The following is a 26497-nucleotide window of genomic DNA, read 5'->3' as shown; positions in this document are numbered from 1 at the left end:
CAAACTAGGTCTAGGGGTCCCATTCAACCCAGCTAGTCCCCTCTTCTGGGTATTTTCCCAGAAGATCTGAAAATGTCATATCACAGCGATACACGTGCATCCATGTTCATAGTGGTGCAATTTGTAATTGCTAAATTGTGGAAGCAACCCATGTCCATCAACTGAAAATTGGATGAAAAAACTGTGGTACTTTTATATAATGGAATATTACTCAGCTATAAAAAAATAAACTAGAGGCTTTTATAGGTAAGCAGTCACAACTAGAGACTATACTCATAAGTGAAATAAATCAGACCTGCGGGTGTAAGTAACATATTGTCTCACTTGTGTAAGAACCTGAAAGAATGAATAAAAATTAGGAGGTATGACAGACATTGTGAAAAGAAAGGAAAATGCTCACAAGTAAAGGGCAGCAGGAGTGCGGGAAAAGAGAAGGAAAAGAAGGGGAAATTATGTATGTATGTATATACAGGATAGCTAACATTGTTGTACTGCTGTCTTCTATTGCTTTACTGAAAGGAACAGTTAATGATTACTTCTTTGATTAATATTGCATATCTCTATTTATTTTCCCAGGAAACCACTTTGAAGATATCAATATGTAATACAACAACCATTGTTAATTTCCTACCACTTTGTCTATAACTCTGTATTTGTATTGTTCTTATGCTGTTTTGGTAAATGGATGTCTGTTTGTTAATATGTTTTCCTTCCTTTACTTTTAAAATAAACTTTAAAAAATTTAAAAAACTAAAAATCACCGCCCTCTGCAAACTCATGTGACAAAACCCACAGGACTGAGGAGGGAAATGAGGTGGGGACACCAAACACACACTCTTCATCAAGGACACTTTAAAAAAAACTAGAGTTCTAATAAAAACAACACAATTTTTATACATATTAAGTATTACAATAAATACGGCACTTTTAAAAAGATCTAAATTTGCTATGAAAGTAGGAGTCAGAAGGGTTGAAGTTTGCAAACTATCATAAAGCAGTAGAAGTAAGGTTGTCCGAAATCAGAAACCGTAACTGTAGTTGTGGATGGGCGCAACATATAACATGGGTGGTAAACGTGTAGTTGGAGGTGTTTGAGGTGCATGTGCATATGGTGTGTGTGTGTGTGTGTGTGCGCACTTTGTGAATTTTTATGTGGCTTGCTGATGGAGCAAATGGAAAACTTTGTGTTATGCTCTAACTGCTTCCTTATAAATCAATCATACTGCAATAAATTTGCATTTTCTAAATAAGCATTAGAACAAATCTGAGTATGCATCCACACAACGGAACAGTACACACTTACAAAAAGGAACGCACGATGGAAGCCTACAACAATATGGATAAATCTGTAAAGCACAATGATGAACTCATTAACCCTTAGGGAAAGAAACTACAAATTTCTTTCATTTCCACAATATTGAAAAAGTGAAATTCTCAAAGCAAGATTTAGATTACCAGGCGTGGTGCTGCACACTTGTAATCCCAGCACTCGGGAGGCTGAGGCAGGAGGACTGTTGAGAGTTCGAGGCCAGCCTGGGCTATAAAGTGAGCTCAAGGCCAGCCTGAACTGCGTAGCAAGACCCTGTCTCAAAAAGACAATAAATAAATAAATATATAAATAGTTGCCAAGAACTAAGGATCATGGAAGGTGACTGAAAAGGGGACACGAATTGTACACACAAAAAGGACCAAGTGAAATTGAATAATACTTTAATAAATCAGACTCCCTTCCTCCCACACACAACACGGAAGGCTGCAGAAAAATAAATCAAAATGAATTAAACAGAAAGTGACCCATGGATAAGATCTGAACACAGACAAGATTCTTAAAACCTCTTTATGCTTCCAGTTTTCTGCACCACGGGAGATCTTTTTAAATTTGTAATCCATTTACTACCCAACTCACTGGTAATTTCTCTCTCTCTCTCTCTCTCTCTCTCTCTCTCTCCCCCACCCCCACCCCATTTTTTGAGACAGGGTTTTGCTATGTACTTCATGCTGGCCTTGAACTCAGTACATAGCCCAGGCTGGCCTCAAACTCGTCGGGATCCTCCTGCCTCAGCTCGCAAGTGCAGTGATTGCAGGCATGTGCCACCATGCCCAGCACTGGTAATTTCTCTTTATACTCTTGTTCTCAGCTTTCTGTATGGTAAGAAATTTCTTTGCTCCTCTGTTTTCATCACAGAGGGGTTTCTTAAACTCTCCTACATCCGACATCAGTAACAAAGCTCAAAGTGCCGCAGAATGGTTCCTGCACTTCAGTAGCCCAGAGGGCTTGGATGGATGGATCTCAGATTTTCTGCTGGTTAACCCTCAGCTGTTTTATATTGTTTATTTTGAGACAAGATCTTGCTAATTGCTAAATAGCTCAGGCTGTTCTTGAACTTGAGCTCTTTCTTTCTCGGACCTTCCTGAGTGCTGGGATTACAGGCACACACCACAATACCTAGCTCAGATTTTTCTTGCTCCTCTTATTAAGAGCATGCAGGGTTAACAGGTAAAGCCTGGGGGCAGCAGACCTGAGAGAAAAATTCCAGAGATAAGTGGGGCCTTCCTCAGTCCAAAGCCAATCCTCCATAGGCACCAGGAGTGTTTCATTTCCCTGCAGTCTCAGCTACTCCATGCTAAGGAAGGAGGATCACAAATTTGAGGCAAACAGCAGATTAGACAGGATAGAAGCAAGGATCAGGAAAGTTGAATATGGATCAATAGAAAAAATCTAAACTAAAACACAAAAAGAAAAAAACTGTTAAAAATTAAAAAAACACATCCAAGGTAGGCAGAAAATTGCTGTATTAAAGGAACATGCATGAGAGCCAGGTGTGGAGGTGCACTCCTGTGATCCCAGCACTAGAGAGGCTGAGGCAGGAGGATCATTGTGAGTTTGAAGCTAGCCTGGCCTACATAGTGAGTTTAAAACCAGCCTGAACTACACAGTGAGATCCTGTCGCAAAAAAAAAAAAAAAAAAAGAGAGTAACAAACATAAGCTTGGAATCCCAGAGAGAGAAAATGAGGGAGAAAAAATATTTTAAATCATGAGTTATGAGAGACATCACTACTAATCCAAAATTCTCAGGCATCCACGTAAGACAAACACAAAGAAAATGATAAGACACAACATAATCAACTGCATAATCTTGAAAACTCAAGAGTGAGTTTTAAAAGCTGCTAGAGGTAAAGCGACCTAGTACATGGAGGGAGGCAGCAGTACAAACGCTGGATATCATTTTCCAGGAATAGGGGCAGACAGCATAGTGACATCTTTAAAGCCAAACTCAAACTGTGTATCTAGCAAAAATAACCTGTAAGAATGAAGACAGAACAAGGATATTTTCACACTATAAACATTGCTAACAGAAAGCTCTTAAGGTTTAAGGACAATAATATCAGACAGAATGCTAGATCTGCACGAAGTAAAGAGAACTAGAAAGGATAACTAGCTAGGAAAGTATAAAACGTTCTATTTGAACATCTTTCTGTTAGATACTATTATATACTATCTATTCTTTAAGCAACATAGTGTGCTGTACCAGACATACCATTTTTAAAAGTAAACATAATACAACAAAAGTACAAACCATGGGATGGGGAAAACAGATGTATACGGTGGAAGAATCTCCTATTATTTATAAAGTTGTGTAAAATTAAAGAAGATAATGCGATACTAAAATACATATTCAATTTACGGAAAAGAGAAAGCGTAAAACTTTTAAAAACAAACACGAACAACTCTCAGAATAACGATGCCAACTCTAAGAAATCAGGCCAGAAAAAAAAAAAATACATGCGACATGATCTCACGTGTACAACACGTACAGCATCACGTGCACGACCACAACGTGTCGCCGGGCGGCAGGGACGGACGCTGGGTCCCATGGCGACGCTGCGGGGCATCGCGTGGCGACACACGGCGGGCACGGTTGGGCACCAGCTCCCGCTCAGCCGGTTTCGACCAGGCGAAGCGGCTGCTGTCCGCCGTGCCTGGCACATCAAGACCACCCTGAGACCCTTTTTCCAACACACCAGCATTCCCAACAGTCACCACCTCCCCCCATGAGGTCTATGCCCAGCGACGCACCTGCCGCACGGCCCAGCTCCCTCGATGTGCTGGCCGGGTCCTCCAAGCTTCGCGCCTGCGAGGGCCTGTGCAGATGTCTAGCCCGGCTCCCCGCTGCAGACCTCGGCCCCGCAGGCCTCCTCCGCAGCCAGCGCCGGGCGCCTGGATCTCGCCCTCCTCCGCAGCTCCTTCCGCGCCTCCACTGCCCACCGCCCACGTGCCCCCCCACCAGAGGAGCACGGCAGGGGGCGCCCCGCGGGGAGCCACGGTGGGCGGGGAGGATGGCCCGAGCCAAGGGCTCAGTCCAGAGCTGTGGGGGCACCAAGGAGGCCAGGGGAGGGGAGGAGCAGGGCAGGGCATGGGGGTTCCTAAGACCGCAGGGAAGATTGTATAAAAGAATTTTGCGGGTAGGGTGACAGTGAAGTTCGCGGGTCAATTGAGTACCGCAGGAGTTTTGCACTCCTGTAATCCCAACATGCAGGAAGGAGGCTGAGGCAGGAGGGTGGAGGTGAGTTCAAGGCCAGCCTGGACTACATAAGTGAGTTCAAGGCCAGCCTGCACTACATAGCGAGAGCCTGTCTCAAAACAAAAACAAAAACAAAAAAAGAAGTCACACCTGCAAACAGGAAGACGACCCCCATTTCCCTCCCCCCCCCCGGGGGGGGGGCTGCCCTTTAGCGGCTGCAGGGAGGATTCTAAAAGGACCCTTTGGGCATCACCGAACTCTCCCGGCCTCCCGACCCTGTTGTTGTACCCAGGATTCTTCTTCCTCTCCTCTTCCCCACCCTCCATTGCCAGTTATGACCCCTCGGCGGATGTGTCGCTCTTGTTACACCTGTCTCCAGCTGGCCGAGCAGGGCCCCTAGGACTGAAGAGCTGGCTTGAGTCAAAGGCCAGCTGGATCCGTCTCTTGCCCTGCAGCCCCCAAGCCTCTCCTCTTCTGTGTCCAGTCGGAGGAAACGGACCTGGGAGAGCTTGCCTTGGAATTAGTTCCTAAACTTAAAAGAGACTATCCTTTAAAAAAATGTTCTATATATTACACTTAGAAAAGTGATGGGAAAATGACACCCCAAAGTATTAATAGTGGTAAACTATGAGGATTTTTTTTCCTCTGCTTGCGTTTTCTTCCAAAAAGTGCATAGACCTTTTTTGTTTGAAAATTATTTACAATTACATATAAGAATTCTACACTGAAATAAAATCATTCAAATCATGTCATAACATGAACCATTTTTTTTTTATAATTCCATGTAGGGAGAAAGCATTGGGTGGGGGATGAAGATACGTGTAAACATGTTATGATGAGATCACAGGGATTTTTGGTTTATTTCTCTTTGCTTAAGTATTTTCTACATTTTGCCATAATTGCTTTTTAAATAATGACAGTGAAAGCATTTGTTTTGCTTTGTTCTAAGAAGACAGAACCAAAGGCCTCTTGCTGGCTTAACTCACGGAAGACTCTGTCTGTCATGCTCCTGGCTGAATTTCCAGCGCTCGGGATGTGTACACATGAATAAGTACGGTCAGCCTCCACAACTGCAAGGTCCACATCTACTGATTTAAACCACCACAGATGGGGTATAGTTTTGAAAATTGCATCTGTACTGAACATGTACAGACCTTTTTCCCTTGTCATTATTTTCTCAATAATACAGTATAATAACTATTCATCTAGCATTTGCATAGTTTTAGGTATTGTATCTAGAGATTATTTAAATTATATGGGGGTTGCGTGTCAGTTACATGTAAACACTGTGCTACTTTATATAAGAAGCTCCAGCATCCTGTGATTTTTGGTATCCATGGAGTCCCTGGAATTTGGTTTCTTATACATACCAAGGGACAAGTATTTACAGAATAAATGAATAAATAAGTGAATTAATACACGAATATAGAATCTGAACTAAAAGATGGAAGAGACAAAGCAGAACAATTGAGTCTTCAATTTTTATTTGTTCCTTTTCTGTCCATTAAAGGATACAAAGAGGCACAATTCTCACAAATAAGAATTTGAAGCCCAAGATGGGTGGCAATTCAGTACCCTGGCTTGGATGAAGTCCTTTCTAGCAACTGAGACAAGGCCTGGTAGAGACCGATGATCTTTGTGGATTTTAGGAAAACAGATGAGCTGTGAAATATTGAAGACAAGCAAACAGCTTTCCCAAAAAGGAAGAGGAAAAGATACTAGATTCCATGAACTTTGGGGCAGTCAGCTATTCTGTTCAAGGCAAGATCCCAGCTATTCTGTTCTTGGCAATGCTTGTTGAGAAACTCTGTGTCAGCCGGCGAAGAAGGAAGTGGCCCCCTGAGTCGGCATGTGCACTTAGAGTGAGGCAAGCTGGACCTGTCCCATTTCCTTCTCTGGCAACAATGGACATCGGAAGAAGGACAGGATAGAAAAAGCTGCAGATGAAGCATCTGATATTCAGCACTTAACAAAAATACTCTGGGGTCAGCTGATGAAGTAGTAAACTTCAGTCTGTTGTGGGCCTGAACCTTTGTCACATGTCCCATGTGCGAAATCAAGAACACCTTTATAAAGTAAACAAATTTTGAGTCTTCACCTCTCCCGCTCCAGCACTTCTTTGAATGCAGGAAGTAGGTTAGTCAAGCAAGACTGATGCTCTGGGAGAAGGGTGTGTGTTGCTCAACAAAGCATAGGAGAGGAGTCTCTCCCGACCCCTCCATCGAGTGCACCCTTGGGTGCCTGGCTCAGTAATGCCTCCTCATGGGAAGGGGAGAATTTGGACACTGCTGTAAGATTTTCCTCCATGAACCTAGTTTTATGTCTGCACAATGTATTGCAGGCTGCATGTTCTTACCCTCTTACCTAATAATAAAGGAGGAAGGAAGAAATAAGTGAAATAAATGATCTGGAGGAGGCTCTAGGCCTCCACCAGTGAGCCATCAAATGGGGACAAATTTATATTGGGGATTTTGGACTTTGTGTTCTTTTTGTTTTGTGGAAGTTAATAAATCGTATTATTCAGGGAAAGAACTACAAACTAAACTTTCCTTTATTATTTTTTCTTGCTATTATTTTATTTCATTACATTAAAGGATAGATAACTTCATGCTTTTCTGGTATTTTTGATGGAATTGTTATGGTTTATATCTGGATGTCCCCCCCAAAGCCTCATAGGGTCATGGGACTTTTTCAGAGGTGGCTGAATCTAGAGTGTGTGATGCTGGGGTTAAGGGCATGTGATTAGTAAATCAGTCCACGGATTGGTCTGGCATAGTTCTGGCTAAGAGTAAGGGTGTGGGTGCTACACCCACCCTAGGACGAGTGGCCTGCATACAGTATAAGGGACAGAGAGTCTTGTCCTCTGCTAGTTGTTTTTGCTGCCTTGTGGGCACCATGAACTGTTCTCTGCCAAGCCACCCTGCCTTGGAGCCGGCTGATAATGGACTGAAACCTCTACAAACTAGCAGCTAAATAAATCTTTCCCCTTTTAACTTTGAGTGTAGGGTATTTTGTCTCAGCAATGAAAAAAGTAACTACAGCAAGGATTGTATTAAATAGCCAAAGATTTGGGTTCAAAGAGGTCATAAGAAAAGAAAAAAGTGCTTGGAGTCATTTGGAAAATAATGGTGTGTTCAGTTCAGGATGGCGAAGAGAAATCCTCTACTTAGGTCTCCTCCTACCTAAACCCTATTTATTTTTAATAAATAATAATGTAAGAGAACTAAAGGCAAGGAGTATGTAGAAGATGGGAGACCTGCCCTCTGGATTTGCCAACAAATTCCTGAGAGATGAAATACGAAAGCTATGAACAGATCAAAATGACATAGGAGGCCAGAACCCAGGACATGCACCAGCGGAGGCAGCAGTGGAGGTGCCGGGCTGGTTGGGAGCAAGCAGGGGAAGCAGGACTGAGAAGCAGGCGGGAATTAGGAAGATGGTCTGCAAGCAGCTACATATAAGTAGGTGTCCTTGCCCTCCCACTCGCAACATGGGGACATACAGGTGTCAACATAAAAATTGCACCCAAGTTAAACAGGCCAGGAAGACTCCACAAGTGTAGAAATAATTGTGCAACATGTGCATACATATTCTAGTCCTTTCCACGGTCCTGGGCACTGTATCAGGAGCATTGTAAGTTCTCAGAAATATCTACTGAATGCCTGAATGATCACGAATGTGTGACTTATTGGTTTGATAAGCCAGTTAGTAGGGGATGAAGAGGTAGCTCTTTGGCCCACTGCAACATCAGACCCAATCCACTGTGCAGATGGAGGTTCTGTTTGGGTCTTACACTAGTGCTGGCCTCCTAGAAATGGCTCAATCTGAATTAAACAAGGGAAGTAATACATGGTGTATTTTCCTTGACCTTTCGTGCAGTTTTTTCTCAGTACCATGGAGGAAGAGGTGTTGGTGCCCCTATATTGTTAACTGGAATTTTATTCGTCTATGGAGAACATCTGAATCAAAACACCAAAGTAAACAAAAGGCAACCTTGAAATTTTACTGGCAATGACTGGACTTACACAGCCCAGCAAGAAATCTGCACCTCAGAGAAACCTTTCCAAAGTCTTGGAGGAGCCTTGTACCAGGATGCTTAGTGAATGTGGGTTGAGACTGTAAAGAATTGGAAATACTGTAACCAGAGAGAATGGAAAAGTAAGAAGCAATAAAAATCACAATATATTTCGATAATATACTGTTGAGTGTTTTACAGTAGGGCAAATAGGTTAAATTGACCCCTCATCATCATCTATGTACATTTCTTTATTTTTTATTTATTTATTTATTTATTTATTTATTTGTCTTTTTGAGACAGGGTCTCGCTATGCAGTTCAGGCCAGCCTTGAGCTCATTTTGTAGCCCAGGCTGGTCTCAGACTCACAACGATCCTCCTGCCTCAGCCTCCCCAGTGCTGGGATTACAGGCATGCGCTACCACGCCCAGCCATCTATGTACATTTAAATCTCACACACAAGGGCCAGGGATATAGCTCAATGGCACAATTGCCTGCCTGGCAAGCTCATGGTCTTGAGTTTGACTCCCAGTATCAAAAATAAATAAATAAATAAATAAATAAATCCCACACACAGTACACTACTTCATATTTGAGAATGCACATGGATCTAAATAATCAAATAAGGTGGGTTAAGGGACACATTAAGCACATCACAGTGAGCACTGTCAGGGGAAGGAGGAAAGGAATAAAATTTAATACTGACCAGAGCTAGACAGATGCTGATGAAGGCCTACGTACTACTGGGAGGCAGGATTAATTTGAGATTAACTTCTGAGTACCCCTTGTTGAAGGAGACAAGGAAGAAGGGAAAGAGGAAGAGAGATAGACGGGAGTTTCATAGCTACTTTCCTTATCAGCACCCTGACCTGTGCTGCTTTGACATCTTCAGGAAGCGTGGTGACCAGGAAGCACCTGTTTCCTGGCATCCAACGTCTTCCAAAGGAATGAACTCCTTGGGTACATGTCTTCACAGGCCTCGTGGCCAGTGGAGCCCTGGGCTGCAGCAGAGCAGCCAGACTCCAGGCTGAGCGAGGGGAAGGCAATCAGCCAGGAATGTTTAGATCTGTCACTGCAACTGGATGGTACATAGGGAGAGAAAAGGGTGTCCTGAGACTGCACCAAAGAGAAAGAGGATAAGCAAGAAAAAGAGCAATAGGCATTAGCTACTCTTTACCCCTGGAAACCAAGCAGAGGGGCGCCTGGAACAGTATTAAAGGAGCCATGGCCTCTAGTGAATGGCTGCTATGTGCGGGTACCAGAGTAACCTTTAAGCATGTTAACATCACCAAACGAGTAATTGTTATCCCATCTGTCAGTGTGGAAAACCTTCAAAGAGATTCAGTGACTTGTATCACTCAGGTAGTAATGATAACATACAAGTTCAAACAAGATGCTAAGGGGCCAAGCATCCTGGCTTCTCATTTAGCTATGCCATGTACCCTCTTCTCTTCTCTTCTTTTTTTCTTTTCTTCTTGGGTCAGGAGCAAGTTAATCTCCCAAAAATCTGACCCTTTTCCCTATCAAATATGATAGTGATACCAAACTCACAGGATTATAATGACATCCATAAAACACCTAAACTCACGTGGAGTGCATTAGTCAGCCTTTGGCCACTTAAAATGTCTGAGCTAATTAATCTATAAAGAATAAGGTCCATTTTGGCTCACGGGTTTTAGGCCGTCCAGACGCATTGCTTTTAGGACTGGGGAGGGAATGACAGAGGGTAACGGGTGGGGGGAGGGACATGTGTCAGAGAAAACTGTTCACCTCATAGCTGGGAAGCAAAAGAGGAAGAGGAGGAGAAAGGGGTCCCACAGTCCCCTTCAGGGGCACACTTGCAGGGACATAAGGACCTCCACTCAGGCCTTACCTGCTAAGGGTGCCACCTCCCAACAGCCCCCCACCCCAGGAACCGTGCTTTAACACAGGGAATTTGGGGGGGAATTAGATCCAGCTACAACAAAGAACATGCATATTTTTCCTTCAAGCATAGGAAGTGATCATGAGAAGTAAGGAAAAAATGCTTGGGAAATGTAAAGAATAAAGATTGTTTTTGCTCTTCAGTGGTAAGTGTTTTTAGGTACTCAGGCCCAGAGCCCTCTGTTTCCATAGCTCTGTGACTAGAATCCTGCTTGTCTCCTCGCTAATGTGAAAAGCTTTTCTCTTATTCTTCTTGTAAGATCTGGAGCCTATCCTTGACCCCTCATCATCCATAACTCCTGACTTTCTAATTCAACTGCCAGCAACTAAAACTCAAAGTCCTAATCTGGCCATTGCTTCTTTTTCGACAGCCCACGAACTAATTCGGATTGCAAAGAAATCAAAAGAAGCCACGTAGTTATTTGCAACGGCAGCGGTGCAAGAAGTAGCTGTTTATTGTAGTGGATGAACTTCCATGAAACAATTCCTTAGGAATGACCTAACTAGAACCCTTTGCACTCTCCCAGCCAAGGAAATCCAGAGCCCCAGAAAGTCAGACAGACCCGGGTGAGGGATGATGGGGGGAAATGTTTCTGTTCAAACTGCTCTGGCCCTGTCAGCCATAGCCTGAAGATAAAATGTGGATTTAGGAAGATACAAAAAACAAAACAAAAGAACATGAGCAATAGAAAAGTCTGTCACAAAAATGTGTGAGCAACAGAAAAGTCTATCATTTATCAATAGGCTACTCTTACCACATATGAAAGCAGTTTTTGGAGAAGGGAGAAAGGAGGTGGGTACTTTGGAAAATTATCATTGTCGTCAAGTAGCAAGCAGTATCTTTTATCTAGCACCAAATACGTGGCAGGAATTCATGTTGATCCTCTACAAATACTATCTCCACTAATCAAAACAAGTTGTGAGATAGGAATTATTTAGCTCATTTTCCAGGAGTGAAAGCAAGGCTAAGAAAGGCAAACATATTTATCCAAAATCACATGGTCAATAATTTTAGCAAGAACATTCATAGCAGAAGTGTAAAGGTGGACATTTTGGTTTCAAATGTTATCTTTGCTGTAGACTCTGTGTGACCCAGAATAAGATTCTTGCCCTTAATAACCTTCAATGTTTATTTTGTGAATTCATGAAATGGTGTATATCAGCTCCCCAGAACACAAAATATTCTCTTCATTTCTGCTTCATGCAGGAAGTATATCTAGTTGAGCAAGGAAGGGGTTCTTATAGGCTATATAAGACAGAGGGCAGGGGCTGGGGATTTAGCTCAGCAGCACAGCGCCTGCCTGGCAAGCTTGAGGTCGTGAGTTCGATTCCCGGTACCAGAATAAAACCAAAAAAAAAAAAAAAGATGAAGGGCAAGTTTTCATACCATTCTTTAGTATTAGGAAGAAGGGAAATGTCTTTATACCATCATAGTATTTTGAAAGTTTGTGTGCTATGAATAACATAAGTATTTCTATTGAAGTCATCTTCATCCATCCTGCCACTCATAAAGGAACTGGTGGAAGGCCTTACCTGCTAAGGGTGCCACCTCCCAACAGCGCCCCCCCCAGGAATTGTGCTTTAACACAGGGAATTTGGGGGGAGAATTAGAATCCTTCCTAACCCCTCTTTTGTCTTTAAGATGTAATCAATCCTCAAGTTACTTGTTTTCTAAAATACCTCATATCTCAAAGTCACCTATTTGTTCTGTCTCTGCTGCCTCCAGTATAGTGCAGGTCAATATCATCTCTCATCTGGCATCTGACTGTATCTATCTCGTTCTGTCTCTGGAGAGTGACATCTGATTTAAAACACTTCAGTTGCATCCATTGCTTTTAGGGTGAAAATGTAGATTAACTTGCCCTATAATCACTATGCATTGATTAGGGTTTTCTAGAGCAGCAGGGAAAAAAATCCAGCAGCTGCTCAATCCAAGAAGGTAGAAGCTTCAGAATAAGGACCATGGACACAGTTGCAGACCAAGGCTGAAGGCCCGAAGGCTCCCTGGAGAATTGCTGTGTGAGTTTATGTTGAAAGGTTGAAGAAGCTGGAGTCTGATGTCCATGAAGATGTTAGCAGCAAAAGATGCATCTGCTCAAGCAGAATCAACCTTGCAAGTGCTGGCAGGCTTCCTCCTTCTTCCACTCTTGTTCCATCCCCACTGCAGACTGCCCACATTCAGACTTTCCCTCCTCAGTTCACTGATCCCCAAGTCAATTGTGTCTGGAAACACCCTCGTAGACACACCCAGACACACCCAGAAGCATGCTTTACTTACCTCGTAGGCATCATTCAATTCAGTCAACTTGACAATCAAATTGGCCATCATAGCCGGGCATGGTGGCGCAAGCCTGTAATCCCAGCACTCAGAAGGCTGAGGCAGCAGGATTGTCGTGAGTTTGAGGCCAGCCTGGGCTACAAAGTGAGCTCAAGGTCAGCCTGAACTGCACAATGAGACTCTGTCTCAAAAAAAAGACCAAAAAAAAAAAAAAGATTGACCATCATATGCAGTATGAATCCGCCTTTCTGTCCAGAGCCTCAGAATTCTTCTTTCCATTCTCCACTCAGCACTTATTCAGGTCCCAAAATGCACCAGGCTTTTTTCCAAACATTCTAAGAAGCTGTTCCCTATTGAAGGATAATGATTTCTAACAGTTAAAACCCTGACCCCCATATGGACATTTTTTTAAATGTCAAACATTTTATTTAAATCATCAACAAAGTAAACAGTAAAGTGTTATAACTAGTTGAGAGGAGAATTCAGATATAGCTTTGTATATAGAAAATCCAAAGGATTCCACTAAACACTGCTATTACAATAAAGGGATTCAGCAAAGTTGCAGGATGTAAAATCCATATGTAAAAAACAATGATGTTTTTTACACTATCAGTGAACACTTCAAAAATGAAATTAACAGACCAATTACATTTGCAATAACATCAAAAAGAATAAAATGTCAGGTATAGTGGCACATGTCTATAGTAGCAGCACCCTGGAGGCTGATGCAGGAGGATCACAAGTTTGAGCACAGCCTGGAGAACTTAGCAATTTATTGAGACCCAGTCTCAAAATTTTAAAAGGGCCTGGGAATACAGCTCACTATAAAAGTCCTGTGTTCAATCTCCAGTGCTGGAGCAAAAAATTAAAATACTTATGAATAAATTTAACAAAAGAACTGTAAGATTCATATACTGAAAATTATTTTTAAACCTCTGAAAAAATAAAGAAAAGCTAATTAAATGGAAAGAAATCCCACATTCATGGATTGGAAGATTTAATCTTATTTAAATAGTGGTACTGGGCTACAGATTTAATGCACTATAGCTAGAAAAATTCCAGCTAGCTTCTTTGCAGAAACCAGCAAGCTGATCATAAAATTCATATAGAAATGCAAGAGATCAAGAATAGTAAAAAAGCAGAGCAATACTCCAGAAAAGAAGAACGTTGTTTGCCAGGCATGGTGACGCACACCTGTAATCCCAGCACTTGGAAGGCTGAAGCAGGAGGATTGTCGTGAGTTTGAGACCAGCCTGGGCAACAAAGTGAGATCAAGGCCAGCCTGAACTGCATAGCGAGACCCTGTCTCAAAAAGAAAAAAACAAAGAAAAAGAAGAAGAAGAACGTTGTTGGAGCTCTCACACTTCCTGATTTCACAACTTACTACACTGTTACAGCAATCAGGATGATGTGGTACAACAAAATAATAAAGATACTGACTGATACAGCAGAACTGAGACTTCACAAATAAGTTCTTACATGTATGGTTGATTGAATTTTGACAAGGGTGACAAGATAACTCAGTGGGGAAAGAAAGTCCTTTCAGCAAGTGGTCCTGGAACAATTGGATATCCACATGCAAAAGAATGACAATGGACTCCTTACATTATACACAAAAATTAACTCAATGAAGATTTCAAATGACACATTTTTTTAGTAATCAGGAAAGCTGAAATAAATTTACAAATAGATGCAGACTTACCAACATCCACAGAGTGGTAATCAATTGTTCCCATCAAACAAAATTCACAGGCATTCCCATAGATAAGAGGGAGGAGCGAGAAGGGAAGGGTATAAAAAAAAATTAAGATGCATTGGGGGCTGGGGATTTAGCTCAGCGGCAAAGCGCCTGCCTGGCAAACGCAAGGTCATGAGTTCGATTCCCGGTACCAGAGAAAAAACCAAAAAAAAAAAAAAAAAAAAGATGCATTATATACGTGTCCTGACGCCCCACTGATCAATGTAATCATTATTTACTCCAGATATGTACTAGTAAAAAATAAGAATTACTTGCATTGTTATAAGTTTTCATAACTTACAGGGTCCTAAAATAATTCAAAGACAATGAAAAACACAACTCCCTATGGAATCCAACAGGGTACCCTAGAGAAGACATCCCATGATCTTTTGTTGGGGGAGCTGGATCCATATCAAAGACTTCCACAATTTTTCTCAAAATTTCCCTTGGGGGGCTTTCCCTTTACTGTTCCTAGCTCGGTTCCACCCTGCAAGTCTTACTTAAATAGCAGTTACTACAAGATGCCTTCCCTGTCCCCAAACCCAATTTAGGATTTCCTGTTGTTCTCTTACAGAGCGGTTTGGACTTTTCCTTTAGATCACTTATCACAGTTTGAAATTTGAGATATTTTTGTGTGGTAATTTCTTTATTATCTGGCTATTATGAGAACAGATCTCCAGTTTGCTCACCATTATACTCCAGTCGTCTTTCCCTGGGCTTTAATAGGCATCAATAGCTGTGAGTCAGTTTAATCCACCAATGAACTCACTAACTGATAGAGCAACAGATGAGCGCTATTTCAGCACCTGTCGTTAGCAGCACCTGTGAGCCATAATTCTGGGCGGAAAACGGTTTTTAGTTCAGGCTTCACCCTAAATTTTGCTTCATGAAAATTTTAATTTCTGAACAAAAGCTTGTATACTGTTCTTGAAGATTTTGCCTTGGATGTGTTTGATTTTCTTATTTGCAAAGAAGGAGGTTCAGTTTTTCTGATATTTTGAATGGCTCTTTTTTTCTGTAGAGAATTCTGGGTCAAACTACTTGTACAGGAAGATAAAAAACTATTGAAGCTAATACTGACCTTTTTAAGAATTTACTTCTTTTATTATGCACATTAGTTTTATAGAATACTGGGTTTCATTTTGGTATATTTGTACATGCATATAACATCCTTTGATCATTTCTAATATTGGTTTTAAAAACAAAAGAAACTCTATATAAATATTCACAGTACATGTTCTTAACCCAAAACTGTAAATAAATCAATGTCTTTCAATGGGTGTATGGTATCTACAGCCAAAAAACCCTAAATGCGCTCAATTTCATCAATGGGTGAAGGCTTATATTATGATACATCTATACTATGGGATTCTATTTAGCCCTAAAGAAGAACAAACTACTGAGTATAACTTTGATAGATCTCAAGGGCTTTATGTTGAGTGGAAAAAAAGGTCAATATCAAAGATTACATATCATGTGATTCCATTTATTTAATTGGCTCAAAATGTGGAGGAAGAATAAAATAGAGTTGTACCCTGATTGTGGTGACAGTAACGTGAGTCTATGGACAAGAGAAAATTCATAGAACTATATGCTAAAAAAAATGCGTATTAAAATTGGTAAAAAAAATTTTAATAAGGTATTTTCATTTCATAACATTGTACTAGGGTCAAATCCCTAGTTTTGATGATTTACTAAAGTTTTGAAAGACATTACCATAGGGGGTAGCTGAGGGATAATTGTGTACAAACCCTCTGTACTAGTTTTATAATTTCTATGTTTAAAATTTTAAATAAAAAGCAAAAAATAAAAATTCTTCAGACTCTGAAAAAATATTTCACTCATCATTACTGTAACTTGAACTGTTTTATGGTCTCCAAAAGTCAGTGCTCAGAGTTATGAAGATGGACTTTACTATCAGTCAATTCCTGAACAGTAACCGTATGGTAATATATTGAGAGAGCCCTGAGACTGGGCTACAAGCAAAGTGATCAGAGTGAGGCCCCCTGTGAAACAGGCAAGAGCAAGAATGGGCTAGCCCCTGGGCTGATCCTTCTCTGAGAACCCAAGGGGAGAAGCTGTCAAAGAAGGATAAAGAAGGGGTGTGGTGCAACAGCAATAATAATCTTTATTCTTCTATGTGATTTTGGCAGGTTTCTTCTGTCTATGCCTGGGTCTACTTATCTATAGAATGGAGATGATAAGAACACCTATTTCAAAGGTTTGTCATGAGAAGAGAATTAGTTAATATATTTGTGTTAGCTTTCCTGTTTCTGGAATACAATACTGAACACCCACAAATTAAAGGAAAAGAGGTTCAATTTGGCTAATGGTTTCAGGGGATTTAGTCTGTGGTCAGCTGGCTCCAAGGCAGAAACATAATGTTAGAAGGACACAGCAGAACAAAGATGTCTAGTTCATAGTGGCTAAGAAGCAGAGTAGGGTAACAGTGCCAGAGTGAAAGGGGTCAGGGACCAAATAAAGTACTTGTAGTTTGGGGGCTTTACAAGGGGAACAGTATGATACAGGGCACATATTGTATAAGATTATTTATAATAGTCACCCAAAGAATCACATACAAAAAGAGAGTGCAGGAAATCTGTCCACACACTAAAGACCAAATAATCCAGTTGACGGCCTGGATTCCACCATAATGCCCTGCATAATTTCAGTGGAAGACCTAGAGCTCAAATCAATGCCCCCTACCAGTCCAACTGGAGGCCAAGAACCCATAACAATGGGCTCTTGCAGGCCTGTTTCATAGATCTGCACTGGGAAGGCCCAAAGGTCAATGGTAGAAGCTAGAAAGTCTATGCCAGCAGGATGAAAGATCTGTGCTAGCAGGCTGAGGGCTCTCAAATGGGGCCAGGAAGCAACACTCAAAGTCAGAACCAGAGCTCTCCTTAAAAGTACCACAGCCATCCTCAGCAACAGTGAGGTCCGGAGCTCCTCCAATGATGAGGAAAGTTGAGTTCCCATCGGGAAACCAACATGACAAGCTTCTCAAGAAGACTGAGCAGTGCACCATCTTCCCCTCCAGAGCCAGGAAGCGATGCTCAAAGTGAGGACTAGAGCTCCCCCAAAGTGAACCATAGCCATTGTCAGTGACAACAAGGTCCAGAACTCCTCCTCTGACAAGAACAGCCAATTTCATCAGGAAAGCCATTGTGACAAGGTCCTCCAGGAAAACCAACAGCATCCAACAGCTTCCAAACATCTTCTGACTGCTTCTCCAACAACCTCTCCACTTCATCCTCTCCAGTCTGCCAGCAACAATCCTCAGGTGGGCCTCCCACACCCAGCACTATGCTGGTTCAGTTCAGCTGGGTGTTACAAGTTGACCACAAGTTGTCACTCCACCACAGTACTCAAAGTCACACTTCCACTACCCACCCAAGCATAACCAGAAGTGTGCTTTACTAACCCCTCTAGGCAGCTCCCAAGCCAATCAAGTACCATAAGTAAGCTTAATCAGCACAATGTTTAAGTGTAGAACACTCCCTGACACACAAGTGCTTATAAAAATGTTCCCCATGCCTGGAACTGGTTCAGTGCTTTGCATTATTTCTAATCGTCACAACTGCCCTGTCAGAGTCATTGGTCGCCTTTTTACTCACACAGGTGTGAAAACTCGTTTGGAAAGGTTAAATGATACTTGCAGCCAAATGAGTTAGTAACGCTAATGTAGCAGTTCAGTTTTGGACTTTGGAGCTGACATCCCAGTTTCAGATCTCAGCCACTTAATAATTAGGTAACTCTGACAAGTTCCTTACCCTTACCGAGGTTGATTGACTACATGTTTTTAATGAAACAATAGCACCAGTCTCTTAGAGTTTGGGGGAGAATTAAATCATATATAAAAAATGTCTACCAAATATAGGGGAAAGCAAGACTTCATCTCTTTTCTCTCAGAGTTCCAGCTAGATCCATGGGCTGGATTAACCTGACATGAGCTAGATTAATGGAAGAAAAGTATGCGCATTTATTTAACACCAGTGTTGCATGGCATAGGAACCCTCATAAAGAAATAAAGACCTGAAGAGGCAGTTGGTTCCTTCTGTCCTGAAAGGTAGTTACCTGGATAGAGAAGTGACTGAGATAAGGGCAGTTAAACCATGTTTGTTTGGACAGGTGTTATTGGCTTTAACTTCTGGTACTGCCTAATAAAACTAGTACTTTCCTTCCAATATAACAGGACATCTCCCACATGGGAATTTCAACCGCTTTTAAGAACCAGAATGAAAGTCAGAGTCATCTTCGGCACATTTGTAAACTTGCTTTTAATTCAAAATAGTCAAAATGCCAGAGCGCCATATTTAGGGATGGCATATTCTTAATTCCTTCACAACTAAAGTCCCGTGTTTTCTCCCCTACATAAAAATGGCAGAGGGCTTCGTCAGGCAAGAGCAAAGTTCCTGGTAGGAATGGAGGGTGACTAATGAGGAAAAGCTTACAAAGAGAAAAGGTAAATTCTGGTAGCTGTAGTATTTTCATTTATTACTTTAGGTTTGTTTCTCATCTGGCTGAAAAATATCTCCACCCATCATGAGCAGACAGGGTAATGTCCAAGTCTCCTGGGTAGTCTTTACTCTGCCTGCTTCTTTCCAGATGTAAATGAGGACATCAATAACTGTTGCTGTATCTCCTGGAGGAGTCCGGGCATAAATATAAGGTGTTTTCAATCTAACCCATAAAGTGTGCCAGAGCCCACCAGCCTAGGAGCTGCACTTTCGTAGCTGGCATCAAGGGGATGAAGACTGTTGAGGGAAAGGCCAGACTTCAAGGTACCTTCCAGAGGTACAGAACAAATATGGGGAGGTGTGGTGGAGAACCATTCTGGGGACTTTCTGGCTGGGCTGGAGTCCATCAAGGGGAAGCATCTCCCCAGTAGAGCGGCATCAAAAAGTGGGAGGAAAGGGCCAAGAGGAGGCTGAAGAAGAGGGCAGAGTGGGCCTGGAGTTCAGGTAAATGGGATCAATGATAAATTGCCCAACAGGCAATCAGCGTGTGCTTAGGGGGCCAGCAAACAATGCACTTGAAAGAATATAATATTTGTCATTAACACCAAAAAATGACCCAGTATTAGAAAATCAAAACTTACTTAGATATTCCTACCACTGTATTTCAGTTTGTAGTATTGATTTTATTTGTGATTACATCTTGTGACACCTCATAACCTTTTGAGGGTCTGAGCCCTTGCTCTGGCCCTGTTTAAGTTTCATAGATCCCAGGAAGGAGACAGAGCCCTACAGTTTCGCTGGGGCTGAGGAGAAAGCTGGTGGGCTCCCTTCTCAGCTTTCACATACCTCGCTGTGCCCCTCATTCCGCAGTCTAACAGACTAATCCATCTCCCTCCATCACCAGTGCGGCTTGAGGTTGTCCTCAGCCTGGGGTTAAGTGGACGAACCCAAATCCCCAGAGCATAGGGAAGAGGGACCGAGGCAGAGCCACACTGTGCAGAAGGTATCCTGCCTTAAAATTAACCCCCACTGGTGCTTTCCCCCATCTTCCCTTTGTACTGAATTTGTTCTGTTCTGTTCTCCTCTGCTCTGCTCTGCTCTGATCTGATCTGTTCTGTTTTTTTCTGAAGTTCGGCTCAGATACCCTGCTCTCAGGGCTTGTGGGCTGTTGGCAGCAGCATTAGAGATTGATCTGTGGACATATTACAGGTATTTGCAGAAAACAGAGGGGGTTGTTGTGGGAAAGCTGTCCTGAATCCATGCTGGTCACTGAACTCTAGCAAGTGAGGCCAAAGTAGAGATAGCCACAGCCTGAAGCAAGAAACAGAGAAGGACCTATGAGATAGGGACAAGTCACCTATATTATGCATTTGGGGTGGCAATATCATTCTGCACGTGTTAGATGTTAATCATTCTGCTCCTTACAAGCTAACTAGATTGTTGGCCTTACCCCAAACTAGATACTCATTTCTCACCTCCATGCATTTATTTGCCTCTGTGGTTGCTTCCAGCCCTGTAGTTTCCAGCCCCAAGCCCTCTGTATGCTTTCAAGATCTCTTTCAAATGTGCATCTCTAAAACCCTATCATTCTCTGGGGCTGGGGATTTAGCTCAGTGGCACAGCGCCTGCCTGGCAAGCACAAGGTCGTGAGTTCGATTCCAGGTACCAGAAAAAAACAAAACAAAAAAGACAAAACCCTATCATTCTTGCAGTGCAGAGGGGCACATCTCGGGTTCCTCTGATGCCCCGTTCCACATTTATTGGGTGCTGCTACAGGTACTAGAGATGCTATTGCAGCATCTAGAAAGGTGCAGACTCTGCCTTCAAGGAACTTCTGTGGTGGGGGCTGGGCAGTGGGGGGGTGTAAACCTCAAGTGAACAAAATATTGAGTATGATCAATATATGGTGAATATTGAAATTTTTAAAAAATTCATTACAGTGAAAGACACACTGTCATTAATTTCCCTCAAAATACTCCCCCTTGCTTTGAATGCACTAACTCCACCATTCTTACCACTTTCTGTAGCAGTTGTGGAAATCCCTTTTTGTGAGTGTCTTTACAAGGTGTGATCAAAAATTTGGTGAATGCAGCTGTGAAGTACCAGCCAGTACAAAGACAGATTTATAAAAACATTAGTGTGTAGTGTTGCCCTCGTCCACATTATTCACCAGCACTGGTACCGTGTGATTTCTGACTCTTTCCCAAAGTCAAAATAACCAAAATATTCAGTTTTTATCTGATTCCAGACATCTAAGGAGCCATGACAACTCAACTAAAGACACCCATGAAAGAGTGCTTCTAGTACTGCTTCAGAAAGTGACAAGTATGATGGTATAAATGTGTCCCGAGCAAGGAGGAGTATTTTGAGAGGAATCAGTGGCAAAGTGTCTCTTAGTGGAATAAATTATTTAAAGGTAAACATTCACCCTAAGTTTTGATCACACCTTATCATTGTAGATGGGATATAGTGGCTGGGATACAAGAAACTCAACAGGTTGAGTCCCAAAAGATGAAGAAGATTTGGCCAAAAAGCAAGCCAGACAGAGAAATCAGTAAAGGTAAAGGCTGTAGGGTTGGTATCACCTTGGGGTAGTCCTCCAATGAAAAGAAGGCCAGTGCGGCCAGAAGGTCAGAGCCTTGCCGGTCAACAGACTGGCGTTGACTGATGTGGATCACAGAAAGATCACCGACCGCAAGATAGAGAATGGATTTGGGGGAAGCAAGAATGCACGTAGAGAGACCAATGAGAAGACTAGGCTAGACAGTCGCAGTGCGTATGAAGAGGAAGCAACAGATTCCAATTTATTCATTACAAAGAACCAGTTTATTGATGGACGCAGGAATGCCAGGGGATGTGGTGATGCTACTCACTTGTCATCTGTCCCTCGTTACCTGATTGGCAGAGCCTCAAGGACATTTTGTGAGTTCTAACCCCAGCTGAAGTTAAGCCAGGGGCAGGCACTGCAGGTGATTCTTCCCCATGTATCCCAGCAGTCGCCGCATCCTTTCCAGCCCACTGGGAGCTACCTGTTCTATCTAGCAGAGTCGCCCCTGCGAAATCCGCCTGTTTGGTAAGGGAAAGGTGGAGATAATAGCTTTTTTACTTGGCCTCTCCCCTTCAGATCCTAGGCTTTTACTGTATGGCTCTGAGAAAAAGCAGAAACAATAATTCAACCACATGTCTTCTCAACAGGAGAAGTTTATTACTTTTTACTGAAAAGACACAGTTACCAAAGGGTCAGAAAAAAACAACTCCAGGGCAAGGATGGGCTGGGTGAGTCAGGGACTCTGCTCTGTTCCTCATTAAATTCCCAGAAACTCAAATACAGGAAGTTTGTTGCAGTTATTGGGGCAAAGGAAGGGAGGAAGAGAAAAGGTTGGTGAGAAGCTGACGGGGCTCCTTGAATTTACTTTAGAAGATGCTAAGGCCTGAAGAAGCTGGCCTGGCCAAGCCTTAAGGGAAATGAGCCCAAAGCAAGGTCTCAGGAGCTTTGAAGGGGACCTCCCTGTGTAGTGCACGCCCACGGGCAGCCTCGGAGGAGGGCACCCCGCAGACCATTGCTACTGTTTTGGCACCAGTCTGAACACTGACAGGAAGAGACACATGCCCTGTGAGTGTATAGATCACATAGGTGACTCTGTCATCGATGCCTTGAACAGGAAGCAACCTTAAAGATAAATTATATAGCAGCTTAAGTTTGGGTCTCCCGCTGGGCCATTAAATAATTGTGAGGACTGGTTTTTTGTTGGCACCCAGATAAAACTCAAGGCAGGCCCCATGATTTTTCTACTTGTTCTCAAATAGTGCCCACCAGTTCCTAACATGTATTAGGACTTCCTGCCTCAGGACATTTGCACAAACTATTTCCCTAAAGTGTGTTTCCCTTTTCCTCACTTTCAATTTAGCTAACCTTACTGGCTTCATAATTCTTGTCTTAGACTATAGAGTGGCATTCTCAGATTCCCCAATATCATATTTTTCCATCATACTGCTTGTTAGTGCATGTGTGCATATTTAATTGTATGAATCATTTCATGTTTACTTCTAGGAGAGATGAAATATAATCTTTTTGGCTCTTCACGTAACATTCCTGGTGCTAAGCAGAATGACTGGTGCATGGTAGGCATTTAGTAAATCAGACAGATGGATGGAAAGATGGATGGACAGACAGATGGATATTCTAACAGGAACCACTTACCGACTTTTGCCTTTTGCCTCAGGTTTAATATAGCTCAGCATGGCATTGCTACTAATCCATCTTTATTTAAAAGTTTTAAATGTTTTTGTTCTTCATAGATCTAGAGGAGCAGTGGTTTTGATTTTTAAATACTGAACTAAAATACTCCTACTGATTACTGAGGTTTTGGTGCCCTGTTGATGTCTAACACGTTATTCACCACAGCCTGGTCCTAACCCACCCATCATAAGGACTTAATAAATGCAATTATCATTAAAATAGTTACTATTTTGCCAAGACCAAGATGTAATAGGACAATTATAGACTTCAGAATCAGGTAAACTTGGATCTCAGGGAGTGACAAAAAACCAGCAAAGTCTGGAAAAGGGAGGGATATCTCGGTACTTCCGGGGAAGGTATGGACTTCTGAGCCTCTCTTAGTTGTACTGACACACAGAGGGGCTGCGCTGAGCCTGGAGGGAAGTAAGGGAAACTGGAAACAATTGGTAGAGAGGGCTGAATGTTACAGAGAGAAGAGATGAAAAAGAAGATCACAGGAGTCATTGAAGAGGTTTCCCAGTCAGGTATGTGTGGGGCCCTAGGGAATAGGGAACAGTCGCTCAGAAAGGCAGCACTCCCTCAGAATAGAGAATAATCCCTCAGAAACTCCCAGGAAGTTTCCAGAATTCTATAAGGAAGGTAGAAACAAAAATAGAGGTTTGGGCTGGGCGTTTAGCTCAGCGGCACAGCTCCTGACCTGCAAGCACAAGGTCGTGAGTTCGATCCCAGGTACCGGAAAAAAAACAAATAAAAAAAAGATAGATACAAAAATAGAGGTTCAACTCCCAATCTCCAGCTTCTTTCTCTCCCCACCCCCAAATACTGAGGAAACCTAGGGCCCTGCACATGCTCGGCAAGCACTCTTACCTCTCAGCTACCTCCCCAGCCCTTATTTTTATTTTGAGATGAGGTTTTGTTAAGTTGGCCAAGCAGGGCTCCAACTTAAGGTCCTCCTGCTTCAGCCTCCCAAATAGCTGTGATTACTGCCATTCACTACCATGGCCCAGCAATCCTTGGCCTCATACTCTTAAATTGCATTATCCAAAAGGCCAACAATTGCCTGGAGCTGTGGTACACACTGGCCTGGAGCAGGACCCAACACAAAATGAAAGCATAAGGCTCCTCGTTCAAAACTTATTAAGCATTTCAGATGATATTGACAGCAGAGCATGAAACCGAAGAGCTGAGCCCTGAGTGACTGCCAAGTCACATGCCCGTGACGCCTGCTCTGATCTGAGCCCGAAGCACAGTAGCCACATTGCAACGCAAGCCTCTGGCTCAGGATGCAGGAAGAGCAGGAGCCCGACTCCCAAACCATCCCCTTGTTCCCCTCTACTGAGCCTGGGGATTTGTCCTGCCCTGAATTTTGCCCCAGATGCCTTCCCCTCAGTTCTCATGTATTGTGCTGAATTCTGTTCTTTTCCAAAGCTCTGGCCTGACCCCCAGCCCTCTGCGGCCTGAGGAATCCATGGGGGTCCAGGACTCAGTGAAGACTTGGTATCAGAGCCTTAGTGGACACCAGAGGACTTTTCCATGAAAAGTGTGCTGGACATGGCAAGAATCTGAGTGGTTCTAGGGCCTCCGAAGGTCAGGATCCTAGAACTAAAGGCAAGGAGAGCAAGATCCCTGAGGGAGAGCAAGAAAGATTTCAGGAGTAGAAGGAATGGAATACCCTTTACTTTGAATCTCGTGTGACAGAAAGCTCCCAGAAAATGCCCTGGAAGAAACAGTAAAAATAGTTTATTAGCTTATATATTCCAAATGAAGCCCAATTTTCACTGAGTACAAAGGCTACACAACTCTGGGTGTCAGAGACTTCCTCTGTCCTATTCCACCCTAACTAGAATAAAGAATCTTTCCTACTATTTATATGCTCCTTCAGCAACAAGTACTACTTTAGTTAAAAGAAACCAGCTTCTTCTTAAAGGAAGAACTATCACTTTTGTTTTAAACACACCTATAAAGAAGACAAACCTATCTTCGTGCCCACAGAGAAGACGATTAGTTATCTGCAAAAGAAATTGGTCCTGCAAAAGAAATCACCACAAAATGTAATGGCTTAATATGGAAAACATTTGTTATTCTCACAGCTCTGTTTCCACGGGTGGTTCTTCCAGTCCTCTGCTGGGGTTTTATTTCTCTAGAATTGTCTCTCAGTAGGGCTATCTGGGGCTTTTTTCTCTCCTTGTATTTTCCTCTTTTAGGAGAGCAGCGTGGACTGGAACACATGGTGGTATTAAGGTCTCCAGCAGTAAAACAGGGCAAGTTTCAAGGCACAGGCCAGAACCGCACCCAGTATTCCGAGGGACTTCCCATGATCATGCACTTGGGTGGGAGGAATTACTGCGGCCACTTTTGCAAGCAATCTATCAAAACAAGGAACAAGTTAAATATTTGTGCCATGACGTAATTTCAAAAAATTACTGAGTTGAGAGAAACATTTGAGGTGCTTTAAGTTAGAAGAAACATTTAGTACAAAATGGAAACCTTTTTCTCTGACTTGGCCTTACCAAAAACAAGCACATTGCTGGCATACAGGAGCGTTAGGAAGATATTTGAGGGGCCCCATCTATTTGCAACCCCAGAGAGTGTTCAACTGTACAGCACAGCACAGACCTTTTGTTTGGGTTTGTTTGGTTTCTCCAAGGAAGTGGTGAAGCCCCATCTTACAGACATCAGGAAAAGCAAGAAGGTAGTTGGATAAGCTTCATTATTCCCCTTGTTACCTAACAGAACTATTTCTTCATGCACTAGTCAGGCCACTTAAGATGATGTGCAAAGAAGAGGCACACATGATTATTCCCAATCACAGATATTTATGGTAGGAACATGGAAGTGGTGTAAGATAATGCAAAGTCATGAGATAACACCTATTAGGACCATGACATAGTTTCTAGGAAATGGAAAGTCCTCAGTAAGAATTGAGTGCGTTATTATTACCTTTGTAACACTTCTGAGGCTGGCCCAGGCCTGTGTAGTAGTGTAGCACTCTCCCTTGGTTATGGCAAATTCAGTTATATGAGAGATGGTATGCCCTGAAGCTCGAAAGGAACTTCCCGCTGAGATGCGATGATATTTTACACTTGTAAATGAAGCTAAAGCAAAAATTTGAGTAAAACTAATTTTTTTAATATTCCACCCATTTGCAACAGTTGTGTATACAGCCATCACTTGTGAGTTCTGCTCCACAGATTAGAACACAAAAAGAATCAAGAAAAATAAGCGCAGAAACACTAAAGCTATTGGAAGAGAAGGTAGGTAAAAACCTTGAAGACATAGGGGTAGGCAGAGAGTTCATGAACAAAAACCAAATTGCACG

At 42.5% G+C, this 26497-nt stretch overlaps 1 protein-coding gene across 2 annotated transcripts in view; it reads right to left on the bottom strand.

Moving 5' to 3' along the window:
• LOC102024798 (protein FAM170A-like) overlaps positions 1-25341 on the bottom strand; it is a 49783-nt gene extending 24442 nt beyond the window's left edge. Inside the window, exon 1 of one of the 2 annotated variants that reach the window (XM_013503343.1) lies at positions 25267-25341. The gene's annotated coding sequence lies outside the window, so the exon portion shown is untranslated. Of the gene's footprint in view, positions 1-4079; positions 4161-25266 lie in introns of those variants that run through there. The other variant, XM_013503341.1, reaches the window with a different exon arrangement.
• Positions 25342-26497: the final 1156 nt, after the last annotated feature.

The sequence above is a fragment of the Chinchilla lanigera genome, unplaced genomic scaffold (assembly GCF_000276665.1).
Source record: "Chinchilla lanigera isolate Chin_1 unplaced genomic scaffold, ChiLan1.0 scaffold00080, whole genome shotgun sequence".
Classification (NCBI taxonomy): Eukaryota; Metazoa; Chordata; class Mammalia; order Rodentia; family Chinchillidae; genus Chinchilla; species Chinchilla lanigera.
The sequence above is the reverse complement of the archived record's forward strand: the minus strand, read 5'-3'. Positions and strand labels throughout refer to the sequence as shown.